We start from the raw sequence: 13,882 nt of genomic DNA, 5'->3' as shown, positions 1-13,882 counted from the left end.
TTCTCTCAAAACATTTTTCTTCTCTCTCTCAAAACCTAAGTCTTTGCTCCCGTGTCAGGATTTTGCTCTCACTGTGAAAATAATGTCATGGGCAGGGCCACGTTCCTATTCCTACTGAATCATTCATCCACCATGGTGGATTCACCGGCATAGATGTGCTGTGTTATTTGGGAGTGGAGACTCCAATGTTTGGGTAAGATGGTGACACACACAATTGATGGGTAGCTAGCTGAGCAAGTTGGTTATCAAAATCATTCCTATAATGAATCCCTTTTCTCACCTAACGTTATTTTACCGAGATTGTGTTATTAACTGCACTAGCCAGCTAGTGTTAACTTTACATCTAGCTAGGTTATCCCATTAACGTTACTTTACTACGGTGCTTTTCTCTTCCAACATTCCATGTGTGGCAGGGTGAGCGCTGCTACACCTCCGCCCTTAATTGGCATCAGCTGGGCCTAATTTCCAGTTGTCGGAGCCTAATTGCGCAGTGGTGGCACCTGCGTTATTTGGTCTTCCCCTCACGGGCGCGCTCACTTCTACCTGGCGTTTACCTGGCGAGGGCTGTGTGTGGCGTGCTCCGGTTGGCGTGCTTTGTGTGTGTCGTGCTCCGGTTTCTGTACCCAAACTTGGGACTCATAAGGTAGGCATGGGTGCTGCAATGTTTGTGTACTGTTAAAGCGTATTATGGTGTCACAGCTGCCGTGACTCTTCGCTTTACAGCGGCGTTGGCCGTTCCTGTTGTGTGCAGCTTCGGAGGGGACTTTGAAAAGCGTGGTGTCTGCTCTTCCTCACTGCGAGACGGTGACTGGGTTTGAGCTGTGCGCTGTGCGTTAAGCTCCCTTCGCTCCGGTAAGCTCGCTCTGTTTTTTTATTTCTACTTCTGCTAGTTCTGTTAACTTTATGTTAACAGGTTGTCCTGCTCTCTGTCCTGCTGTAGCTGAGGCCACAGCTTGTGGCTTCTTCTCCTCCTCTGCGCACTGTGTGGGGCTGCACTCCGCAGCCCGGTGACGTGGGCCGTCAGCTGGGCATCCTGAAGGACGGTTATCCACGGCCTCCAGCCCCGGTGCGGCCGCTCCGTTTTCCACTGCTGTTCTGCTGGTTTTCCACAGACCAATCAAAGCACACTGTAACGCGGCTGTGCATTCATGCGGCTTTGGACCTCTGTGTTATATTTGGAAGTCCGTCTCCTGTCCCTATATTTGCCAGTGTACGAATCTGTGTGACCTTCTGTTGTTAAGAGTAGTCTACAGGTTTGAGTGTATTCCCTGGGGTGCAATTCCACAGGTGGCTTGTCGGTTCATTTCCCTCTCCTCTCCATTTGGCCACACATGCATAACGTTAATGTATGCATATCCGCTCCCAAATAACGCAGCGCATCTATGCTGGTGAATCCACCATGGTGGATGAATGATTCAGTTGAATTCGACTCCCAAGATGATCCTCACCTAGCTGTCAATTCGATTGAGACTGGCCAATAGGAACGTGGCCCTGCCCATGACATTATTTTCACAGCGAAAGCAAAATCCTGACACGAGAGCAAAGAAAAATGTTTTGAGAGAAACATTTTTTTTTTTGAGAGAGAAAATGTTTTCACGCTGATAGCAAAAAATAATATTTGAGAGTAAAAAAAAAAAGTTTTTTGAGAGTTCTTTTTCTTGGAAATAATTTTTTAAATCTCAAATAATTTTTTTATATATATTCTATGACAAAATACTTTCTCTCAAAACTTTTTTTAGTCTCAAATATTATTATTTTTTGCTATCAGTGTGAAAACTTTTTCTCTCAAACATTTTTTTGCCTCTCATATCATTTATTTTCTCGCATGTAATGAAGACACAAATATAGCTCCATATGGTAATTGCTTTGAATAATCATGCTTTTTTTCTCCATCTTGGCATGGCAGATGACTTTAAATACTGTGAAACACAAGAGCCAGTCCGAGTTGCACATCAGAGCTGGTGTGAATTTAGAACATTTTTATTGCAGTTGTGAACCAAACACAGCACCATATACATGCCAAATTCATCTGAAACTGACCTAGAATCTGAAACAGAAGTGCTGTATTTACTCAACTCAGCTCATCTATTTATATAGCACATTTAAAAACAACCTCAGTTGACCAAAGTGCTGAACAGGCTATGCAATATAAATATAATCAGTAATAAATAATAATAATAAATTAAAAAAAACATAGGCCTATCAAAATAAACAATACAACATCATACAGTGAACAATAAAAAGATCATAAGAACAAGATGGCATGCTTAACGAGTGCCGAAGGCCAGAGAAAAGAAATGTGTTTTCAAAAGGGATTTAAAATGCTCCAGAGTTTGGGCAGCTCTGATATGTAAAGGTAGACTGTTCCACAGGTTAGGACCTGCCACTGAGAAGGCTCTATCGCCTTTATTTTTGAGCCTGGATCTCGGAACCTCCTGCAGTAATAGATTTGTAGACCTTAACGCTCTCGTTGGGGTGTGAGGTTGTAAAAACTCAGTCAAATAAGATGGCGCCAGGCCATTAAGACTCTTAAAAACAAGCATTAAAATTTTAAACTGGATCTGAAAAGGACTGGAAGCCAGTGTAAGGAGGCCAGTACAGGTGTGATGTGATCACGCCGTTTCTTTCCTGTTAACAGGCGGCTGCTGCATTTTAAACCGCCTGCAAACGGCGCAGTGATGACAGGTGGAGTCCACATACAAAGAATTACAATAGTCTAGACACGAAGAGATGAAGGCATGAATTACTCTCTCAAAGTCATGTGGAGGGAGGTAGGCCTTCACCTTACTCAGGAGTCTCAATTGAAAGAAGCTTGTCTTAACAACTGAACTAATCTGTTTATCTAGTTTAAAGGCAGAATCAAAAATCACGCCAAGGTTCTTCACAGCGGAGTGATAATAGTAAGTAGCTAATAGCTAGTGAACCAATGGCACTATTATAGCTATCTAAAATAAATTTTGGATTGCCCAAATAGAATGATTTCAGTTTCGTTTTTGTTCAGGTTAAGAAATTTCAGCTCCATCGATGATTGAACATCTTTAAGACAGTTCAGCAGCGCCTTAATAGAGGCCTCATTGTTTGTTTTTATGGGCAGATAGATCTGTAGATCATCCACAAAACAATGAAAGGAGATGTCTTTTTAAAAATTGAGCCCAAGGGGAGTATATACAATGAGAATAAAATAGGGCCCAAGATGGAGCCTTGCAGTACCCCACAACTAAGTGGGGACGCAGCTGAAGAATACTGGCCGAGATGGACAGAGAAACTTCTATTCAATAGGTAAGACTGGAACCATTTAAGAGCTGTACCTTTAATGCCTACACACGAGTTAAGACGTGACAGGAGAATGTTGTGGTCGACCGTGTCAAAAGCAGCAGACATATCCAAAAGGACCAGGACAGCAGAGTTGCCAGAATCAACAGTTAAAAGCAGGTCATTAAAAACTCTTAAAAGCGGGGTTTCTGTGCTATGTTGCGATTTAAAACCAGACTGGAATTTATCATTACCATTTAAATCAATATGTGATAGCAGTTGCCCATAAACTACCTTTTCTAGGACCTTTGATAAAAAAAGGGATCTTGGAGATTTACTTCCAGGTTTCTTCTTAATCACCACACCACATGCAACAACATTTTAAACACTGAATATTTTCTACCCAAATGCCTTTTCACAGCACCAGGATCAGCTAGTGTTGTGCTAGGTATAAGTTATATGTGTAAAACTCTATATACTGTGTAACAATATAATAAACAACATGTATCATTCCATAAGTTGTGGATTCACAAAGTATGCAAATACATTTTCCTCATCCAAAACTCAGAGGGCTCAGCAGAGACACAGTGGATTTGTTGTTGATTAAAATAATAGACTATGCAGAAATTTAACTTTAATAAAGATCAGAAAGTTTCTGTGATCCAACCAAACTTTTTCCACATTTGCTTCGGGGAAGACAATTTTTCAAAGGCCTTTCTGAGGTTAAATAAATCAGATATAATCAAAATCAGTGACATGGATTTCATTTTCAGGAATTGTTCATGCTTTGATGTTTTAGTGCATAACATAAACATAGTAAATCATTAAAAAATAAAAGTCAATATTGAAAAATAAATCAAAAACATGAAATATTTCTATAAATATAAATATGTAATCAAATACAATAAAAATATGGGGAAAAGAATACCGTAAAAAACAAAGTTTGTATAAGTGGTAGTTTTGGCAGAAATTGTCTAAGGAATCAGGAGAGGTTTGCAGCACAAAGCATAAAAAGAATATGCATCCCAAAGATGTGCATTAATGTAACGCATATAGATGTGAAGATGTTAAAGTGGAATGACGCCCATTTTTACAATTCATACATATCATTCCTATGGTCTAAGGCAGTCCAAAAGCATCAATAAACATGAGCAACTTTTCCCCAAATCCAAAAACTAGGGTGCTAAAGCACAAATTTGTGATGTCAAAAAATGTAAATTCTGGAGCTGCTACTTGGGTTGTGTTCGGAAATACTCACTCCGAGTGCACCATTTGTAAATTCAGAGCACTGTTTGAATCTAGTGTTCGGTTATCCAGAACACCATTCTCTCGGAGTTGCCAGGCATCTGGGCACTCTGTCTAGGGAGGTGGAGCAGCGAGGGCCAGTTGGAGTAAATGTGTGATTACATTATCAGTTCATGATCTAACGTAGAAATAGAATGCTTTGTTTCTTTGAACAACTGTGCTCTCATTTGAGTGTGAGAATGAGATTGGATTCACGAGCGCCCCATAGATAGTGAATTGGAAAGATGTTATAGAAGACACTGAGAGCACCTAGGAAAATGTTGTGTGTGGATATACCACATCCTGTGGTGGATGTGATGGTGACAGCCCCTACGGCCTCCTCATAAATGCGGATGTGTTTATAGTAGGATATATGAACCAATCAGGATTGAGACTTCTTGTTAATGTTTTCTCCATGTTTACTCTTGGTAGGGACTTGACAGTCAACAGACAGAAGCAGCAATGGAACAAACAAAGTAATGGTTGGGCCACATAAGGTTGATACAGTGGCGTCTTACTGCTTTCCTCCATCATTGTTGCTATGACTTGTTTGTGTTATTGTGGTGGCTACAAGCTTGTCCTTGAAGTGAAGAAGAAGAGGCCACTGTGAGGATAATGAAAACACAAACACACAGTGAACAGTTCAGTACAAAATGATTTACATTAGGCAAAGAGGAATTTACAGAAATTGCTCTGTGCTTATAATGTTTTGCATTTATTGCAATGTGCATACACTTTAGTTTGTTAAAAACACTGGACCCACAGGAATTTTCTGACCCTCAATATGGATTTACCTGCCAAGAGAGGTTAGGAACCTTTGGCAGCCCTGCCACTATAATTTAGTGCTGAAACTCACCTCCATTGCATGATTATCATTCTCTAGGCAGAACACTAGCCCAGAGGGACCACAGCCTCGTATCATACCACCATATCACATTATGTTGAGACACTTGAGGTTGTGACCCTGATGTCAGTATGCTCTGTCTTCAAGTGTCATAAAAGGTGAGCAAAGGATCCTTTGTAACTCTTTGAAGTTGTAATAAATGTCTGCACTGCTGTTTCAAAGCATGCACATCTCAGTCAGTTAGTTTATTATATTCAATCCACACAGTGATCACAACACCAATAGCCTGTGCATTAGACAGGTGAACTGTTTGATTTTAACATGGTCTTATAATCAAATTAAATGTGTGCAAACACCGAAGATTACATGTTAGGGACAGAAATTATGACTCTTAGCCCATGGCAAGTTAAGACAACTAAAATGTTGGTGGCTGTCAGACATGTGAGTCATTGGGCACTAGTTTCGCAGACCGGGCGAGGCAGAGGCGCAGCGCACCTGTGCTTCGCCAACTGGGTGTGGCCAGGCAGATTTTGCAAGTTTGGCACACCGTGCGCGCTGGCGCAGCTACTCCTCTTTCCCACCTCCGTCCCTCCTACCTGCGCAAATCGGAAAGAGGGAGGAGAGAAGGCGTGGAGTGGGTTTTACACACATCACACCAATCAAATGAGCCCCTCTCCTCGCCCTTAAATGCGCCGCGCGAAGGCGTAATGAGAGTTTACTCAATTCGCCATGGCAGAAGAGAGCAGCAGCGTCAGACGGCCAAACTTCTCCCAGGAGGAAACTGATGTTTTGGTCCGGGAGGTCCAAGCTCGCAGTGTCCGAATATACGGAACTGCGAGCAGACCTCCACGGGCTGATGATGCAAAGGTAGCCTGGGAGGAGGTCACCACAATTGTAAATCAATGTTGCGTTTCTCTCGTGCGCGCGCGCTCTCTCTTTCTCTCTCGCAGTCTCACTCTGTTTCTTTTCTTTTGACTTTTCTAAGATGACAGATGCTGAATATATACTCCCTATCTGATGCTGTGGCTGTTTGTGGTTGGCTGAGAGGGATGTGAACTTATTAGTTTGCAGATGTGTTAATCAGATCAGGTTGGGTTTCCATTACGCGTGCCAAACGTGCCAAGCGGTGCCAATCCCCTTTGATCTGACATCAGATGTGACGGTACAGTTGATATAGAGATACATTTATGTGCTGATTGCAGATAGTTGCATTGAATAGTGGTTTTGTGGCTATTTATTGCATTGTTAATGTGCCTGACTTTCTGGAGACCTGCCTGTGAGGTTTTGGTGACGTGTGCGCACTGTCCGCCGGTCAGCCAAACTTCCACTGACACCGGCTGCGCTCCGCCTGCGCTTACAGTAGACCTGGTTTCAGCTGGCGAGCTTTTAGCGCACCTTCGGCGAAGCCTTTTGGCATGAAACTGTCACTGCGCCAAGCTGGATCTGTCGACACCTCCCCCTGCTGCACCGCCACACCCATCTCAGCGCACCTCGGTCTGCCAAACTACCAAACTGAGTGTGCCTCGGGTTGCGCTGCTTGAAACTAGCTCTGCGCGGGGTTCGCCACCCTGCGCCACCCTGCGCCGCGCTGCACCGCGCTGGGAAACTAGAGGCCATTAACTTAAACTTAGGCTGAGGACTTTAAAATAGTTCAATTTGAAAACATCTGGCTAAATGTTAAAATCACAGGCAGTAAACATTGTCTTTGAAGAGTTTATCCCCATTCACCATCCTGACCTATTTCCATTAATCATCTGGACATCTGTGCCCTTATGTTGTTTACAAGGTATGCCTTTGTTAAACTATGACCTGTTGCTTGAGTCCTTCCTGCTCCATATCATCCTCCTATCTTCTGACCATGTAATGCTCTGTAAGTAAGAATGAGAATTTTGACTGGATCCTATACTCAACAGGGAGCCAGTGAAGGGATTTTAGTATAGGGGTAATATGAGAGCGTCTGTTTGATCTAGTTAGTAGTCTTGCGGCAGCGTTCTAGATTGTTTGTAGTCGAGCAATTTGGTCAGGTGCTTCACATGGGTATCAAATGATGTTGATTGATCAAATAGTACCCCCAACTTACCAGATTCGAGTGATCAGCACAGGAAAGAGGCTCAATACTTTGCATAATAAGGGGGACAAACTTTTCTGGAGCAACAACCAGAACCTTCCTCTTATCAGCATTGAGCTGTAAAAAATGTCAGCAGTCCAGACCTTAATTGCATTAAGGCAGTCAAGGAACCTAGATAACATGAAAGACTCACTATGTTTGAATGAGAAGTGGAGCTGGATATCATCTGCGTATAAATGATATGCAATGTTATACTATATCTGTTTATTATTTATCCCAATGGCAGCAAATATAGAGACAATAAGAGAGGCCCAAGAACCAAGCCCTGTGGGACACCACAACACAGTGGAGAGGAATCAGATTCAAAGTCACCAATAGAGATGGACAAAATCCCATCAGAGAGATATGAAGCAAACCAGTCCAATGCTTTGCCTGATATACCAACGCAATTGCGGAACCTGTTAATGAGAATTTGATGGTCTATTTGCCGAAAGCAGAACTGAGGTCCAGAAGTACTAACACAGAATGGTCACCTCCATGAGAGGACATTAAAATATCTTTTCTGTCACAGGCTAGATGCTTTTCAAATGATAATTTGCAGGAAAGTTTGAGTTTATTGCCCCAATTATTTCACATGACTGTCAGCAAATGTCATTTAGTCTGTATCCTGGGAAACAAAGAGAATTATTATGGTCCATAAACCTCGAACAACAACCAAAAAACGTAATGAGTTTGATTCAAGTAAAAATAACCAGCTGCTCTTTCCTACCAAGACAGCTCAGATGGTGCATGGAAGGTGAATTTGATAGACCTCATGCTATCCTGTTTATTTCTCTCTAATTTGTTCTAGTCATTATCTGGTTGTTTTCACTGCATTTTTCAAAGCAAAGTCTAAAAGAGGAGGTCTATCTCAGTGCAGGGTCTGTGTTATGTTGACTAGTACTGTAGATGAGGTTTCATGACCTTTTGCTTGTTTTACATTGTCACAGAATCACCGTGCAATTCTCATTCTGCCAGAGATACACAACCAATTTATTATTCATTCCATTCAATCAGTCAGCATTTCTGTGTTGTCTTAAAGTGATACACATCCCTGCTGCTGGCACGACTTAAAAGCATTAATAATACAATAAAAATTGCAACCAGAGTCTGTGACAGATTATTCCTCCTGTTTTCTGTGACTTTTTGTTTTGGGCCCTGAACAGGCTACACCATAGCTTTCCAATTAAAGGTCAAAGAGTCAGCGATTTTGGAGAGAGGTCGCAAATATTTGAACTCAGCACCCAAACAAATACACCTCTCGTGTCAGGCCCTTCAGAAGCTTGGTTTTTATTTGCCCCCTCTGCTCCCACTGCCTTTATCTTTGTACATCCATCAACATTCCCTCTGTCCTGTGCACCAGCATGAACGAGTAGTGTTGTGTGGCTCGAGCTAAGCCACTTTGTTTCCCATTCACAGAGCCTGGGCTGTGTATTACCACCAAATTTCTTTGACAGACACACAGAACAGACAGCTAGTGGATTGTTTGGGATATGTTCACTTAACTTACAAAAAGCAGTCCTCAGACCCAGACAAGCTCATCAGTCGTTAATTCCTACCCCATTATTGTCTTACCTAAACAACAGAATAGGTTTTATATGATCGTTAACGGTCACAGTTCTAAACATGTGGTTAACGTTGTGAAACAGGCACAGTTGCACCAAAACTATTTCATTCGGTTTAGGAAACGAAAATATTTGGATGGGTTTAGAAAAAACATGGTCTGGGTTAAAATACATATGTTTGTTATTAACATATGATACAAAACTGTTGCTTTGAGGAACTGTCTTTTTTTCACCATTCTTGCATCCATGACTTTGCCCAGGAGACTGTGGTTTGACCTTGTCTGTTAGATGAATGAGTTCCTTTGGAGACCCAAAGCAGTCATTTGTCCAAACATAAGACTCAAAGTGGTCAGGTCTGGTTTCATCAGCCTCAAACATAACTTTATAAACAATCACAATGTGAGCAGCAGTTTTGGGCAGCATTATATTAATATCATTGCTTTTCCCAGAAATGAGAAGTGTAACAAATTACTAATAAAATTTCAGTAATAATGTTAGTTACCCCAAAACAAATAACTTATCATAACCTTACTTCTGTTGTTACCCCTATGTCAAAGGGAAGGGTTGTCTGACGGCAAGGTAAAGAGATGAAAATATTCTCAATATAGGGTCCGTCCCAAGTCTCTTAAATTACTGCTAGTTATCTTACCTAGCCGACTTTGCTAGCTGTTTAGCCCCTCCCACCTAGGAAAAAATGCGAGGCGCTAGCGCTAGGAGCGATGAGCGAGCATTGTCGGTTTAAGAGACATGAGACGTCCTTTCCACTGAAGCGTCACGTGAAGCGACGTCCATTCCTGATGACAGCGGCACCGCTGGATCTGCTCTGTAAAGCAGCCAGTGTCTGGCGTTACTATGGGTACATCCCAAGTCTCATTATATTCGCTGACCAAAACAGCCCCCACCCCCCACCGTCATGACTCTGGTCACACACTTTTGCATGTATTACCATTGTTATTGAGTCATTTGTCAAGTTTGTGCAATTACAGAATGGTCTGTAGCCCTGCTATTCCACTGTCACTGTGATGAGCACTATCATTCAATTAACTCACCATCATTCAACATAGTCAGCGATTCATTGCAAAGAATGCATGTAACGGGTACTTACTCTTGTACTGTTTCTCCACCATCTCGTTCAAATGAGCCAGATGTAGGGGGCGGGTATTTACACGTCATAGCATTCAGCTGAAAAACTCTTCCGGATAGGAAGCTCTCGACCATCCTAGCTCGTAGCTGCTTAAAGCTTGCAGCTAGCTCCTCGCTGCACAAATAAGAGACTTGGGATGGCCTAGAAGATGGCGGACCTCGAACGACTTCCGGTTCAAGCGAGGAGCTAGCAGTAGCACTATAAAAATAAGAGACTTGGGACGGACCCCTAGAATCCACAGAGACTGATATTGATTGGTTTTGGTAGTTGACTGCCATCTCCTGTATGTAATACACTGACTATGGATGAGCCCCACTTCAAAAAATCCAAACTATCCCTTTTAAGGTGAGAAACATAATCTTAAAATCGACACAGTATTTAACAGGAAGCCAGTGAAGTTGCTGAAAGACAGGAGTGATATAATTCATGGAGGAAGTTCTAGTAATGATATGAGAACTGAATTCTGGACCAACTGAAGTTTATGGAGACCCCCAAAGTTAACAATGTTTCCAAAGTCGGGATGGCATAACTAGCGGTAATCACTCAATGCGCTGCCAGCTAGCTCCCACCAGACCCAGGTGATGTGCAGTGTGCAGCAAACTGAGAAGTTAAATTAACCTATAGACTGACATCCCATGCATAGAAGGTGAGAAATATTCTCAGCAGTTAACCGCAGAGATGGGGACTCGAGTCATTGTGACTTGGACTCGAGTCGACTCGAGTCGCTGTTTTGATGACTTGTGACTTGACTTGACAAAAAATAAAAGACTTGAGACTTGACTCGGACTTGGAAGTTAAAGACTCGGGACTTGACTTGACTTGAGACACGATGACTTGAATGACTTGAGTGTTATTCACATCATGTTTTCGGTTAGAATATAAAATTAATAAATTAATTTAAAAAATAATGTCGATTACCCGGTAGGAGCGCAGGCTGAGAATGGCGTTGTCATGATTGGATCACTACCCTGTCAATCAGTCATGCCCTCTCTACGTACCTTACGTGTTTATTGGAGAAACAGGCCCTCTTATATCAGATAGGCATCAACATGTCAGCGGGAGGGGTACCGAGAGTCATCGTCTTCGGCTTTCGGAATTACCATTATGACAGCAAAAGACGAACAGCACAGTGCAAGACATGCGGCATAAACATCTCGGACAGCCAGGCGACAACTTCAAACTTTGTTCGTCATTTGAAGAGCCATTCTGCCCAGAAAGTGCTTGTCAATTAGCTAATATTATCTGGTTAGTCGGTAGTTAGCTAACGTTAGCTTGATACGATACGGGGGTGGGGTGGGGGGTGGGTCAGTTTGGTGGAACTTCTTTTTTAATTTATTTGCTAACATTAACCCCAGAAAACGTGAGCGAACATTCCGACCAGTTCATCACAAGACCGGCTGTACGATTTATGAATGAGCAACACAGGGTTAAATGAGCTAAATGTATGATTTTGGCCGCTGCCTTGGTTAGTGTGTGTCTGTGTGTGTGCGTGTGTGTGTGTGCGTGTGTGTGTGCGCGCACGCATGGGGGTCGTCCCTGCAAAGTAAACATTGCAGCGATGAAGTCAATGTTTACTGACAGTTACTTATAGACAAATTCGACGAGCGACTTGTGTATGCCGCCATCTTGCGGTGGCGCCATTGCTGCGGTGACATGTGTCAGTAATCAATTCATTATGCTGTCATTGTGAACTGACTCTCTACAATAACAGCATCATGAATAGCTGGATTGATGATGTTAGACGGTGGCCTCCGGTAACTGATGAAGGTATCTTAAATGAGTACCGATATTAATTTAGAAATTAATCATTTGTTTGAGCGATAAGCAGGAAAAATTAGAGTAATAGGGAGATAATAGACTGTATCATTATACACTGTGTAATATAACATTAGCATACGTTACGTGTGCTGACGTTAGCAAATAGCAGCGTGACATTTAATCATTATGGACAGGCTACGTGACTAAAAACAACAACAACACGTGTTTGTGTTTTGTTTTAGGTATTCAAGAATATTTTATTGATCGCCTGGCCTCCGATGACCAGAAAAACGGCAATTACAGGTCTCTGATTAAGGGTCAAAATGACCTGAGCTCCAGATGGGTCGGGCAAATTTTACACCACCTTTTAGACGACCATCACATCATATTGAAGGCGATCAATATTGATTGCCTTCAATATGATGTGATGGTCACGTAGCCTGTCCATAATGATTAAATGTCACGCTGCTAGCTTGCTAACGTCAGCACACGTAACGTATGCTAACGCTATATTACACAGTGTTTAATGATACAGTCTATTATCTCCCTATTACTCTAATCTTTCCTGCTTATCGCTCAAACAAATGATTAATTTCTAAATTAATATCAGTACTCATTTAAGATACCTTCATCAGTTACCGGAGGCCACTGTCTAACATCATCAATCCAGCTATTCATGATGCTGTCATTGTAGAGAGTCAGTTCACAATGGCAGCATAATGAATTGATTACTGACACATGTCACCGCAGCAATGGCGCCGCCGCAAGATGGCGGCATACACAAATCGCTCGCCGAATTCGTCTCGTCCTTTCACTTTATTAAGATCAGATTCTGCAGGTAACATTACAATAATAAGGTGACTTGGACTTGGACTTGACTTGACCTATTACAGGACTTGACTTGACTTGACATAACCTGTGACTTGACTTGACTTGACTTGCCCAAGAAAAAATGACTTGGGACTTACTTGAGACTTGAAGGTTAAGACTTGAGACTTACTTGAGACTTGCACATGTGTGACTTGGTCCCATCTCTGGTTAACCGATTATAATAATAATAATAATAATAATAATAATACATTTTATTTCTTAGGCGCCTTTCTGTCACTCAAGGACACCTTACAATGGATAAAAGACAGTGCACAGTACACAATAAAATCAATTAAAATAATTTAAAATAAGATTACAAAAGAAAATCACAAAAAGTACACACGAGTAAAAACAGTTAGATAGTTAGATTAATGTTTAACTCCCCAGCAGTGGATGTAATGGATCAAATGCTACTGGCACTTACTGACAGCAAATTCGTGTTACCGGACCAGATTACTGGAACTCTATGTTTGAACAACTGCTCTGAGTCTCCAAAGGAACTCATTTGTTTAACCGACCATAAGCAAGCCACAGTCTCTTGGGCAAAGTGTTAAGTATATGCTTTCTGTGCTTTAGATGTCAGCGGATTTATTTGTCTTTACATTCGAGACATGCAGTGGTTTTCCATATGGGAGGGTAAGCAAAAGGTCAGCACATGAGAGTCAGTGCATAGTGTGCATGTCATCAGTGCATTTATCCTCCCATTGAGGTGCTTTCAATGCGTAATGGGAGCAATTCTAAATTTTAACATATTGAGGAAAACATCATCCCATATGTCGTTGAAACTAACCACCATCCGCCGTTAGTGAAAAGAAAATGTCTCATTAGGTACAAAAAGAATAAATAAGAATGTGAAAACAAGTTCAGTCTGGGACTGGAAAAATACACATTGGGTTAAGAAGGGAAAAAAATGGATGGGGAAGCCAAAGCCAGTGTGTGCCAGCATCCTCCCAACATGAACCACACACGACATAAGGAGAGAAGTCAAGATACAGTCACGTGTGTTTTGTGTCTTCATCAGGACTCTCTTCTCCATTATTTACAACTGTATCATCTGT

At 41.9% G+C, this 13,882-nt stretch overlaps 1 long non-coding RNA gene across 1 annotated transcript; it reads left to right on the top strand.

The window, feature by feature from the left end:
- The first annotated feature begins 294 nt into the window (after positions 1 to 294).
- Positions 295 to 1,292, top strand: LOC126386318 (uncharacterized). The gene is made up of 3 exons (XR_007569486.1): positions 295 to 643; positions 724 to 852; positions 941 to 1,292. It is a non-coding gene; the product is annotated as an uncharacterized LOC126386318 (long non-coding RNA).
- Positions 1,293 to 13,882: the final 12,590 nt, after the last annotated feature.

This window comes from Epinephelus moara, chromosome 24 (genome assembly GCF_006386435.1).
Source record: "Epinephelus moara isolate mb chromosome 24, YSFRI_EMoa_1.0, whole genome shotgun sequence".
Classification (NCBI taxonomy): domain Eukaryota; kingdom Metazoa; phylum Chordata; class Actinopteri; order Perciformes; family Serranidae; genus Epinephelus; species Epinephelus moara.
The sequence above is the reverse complement of the archived record's forward strand: the minus strand, read 5'-3'. Positions and strand labels throughout refer to the sequence as shown.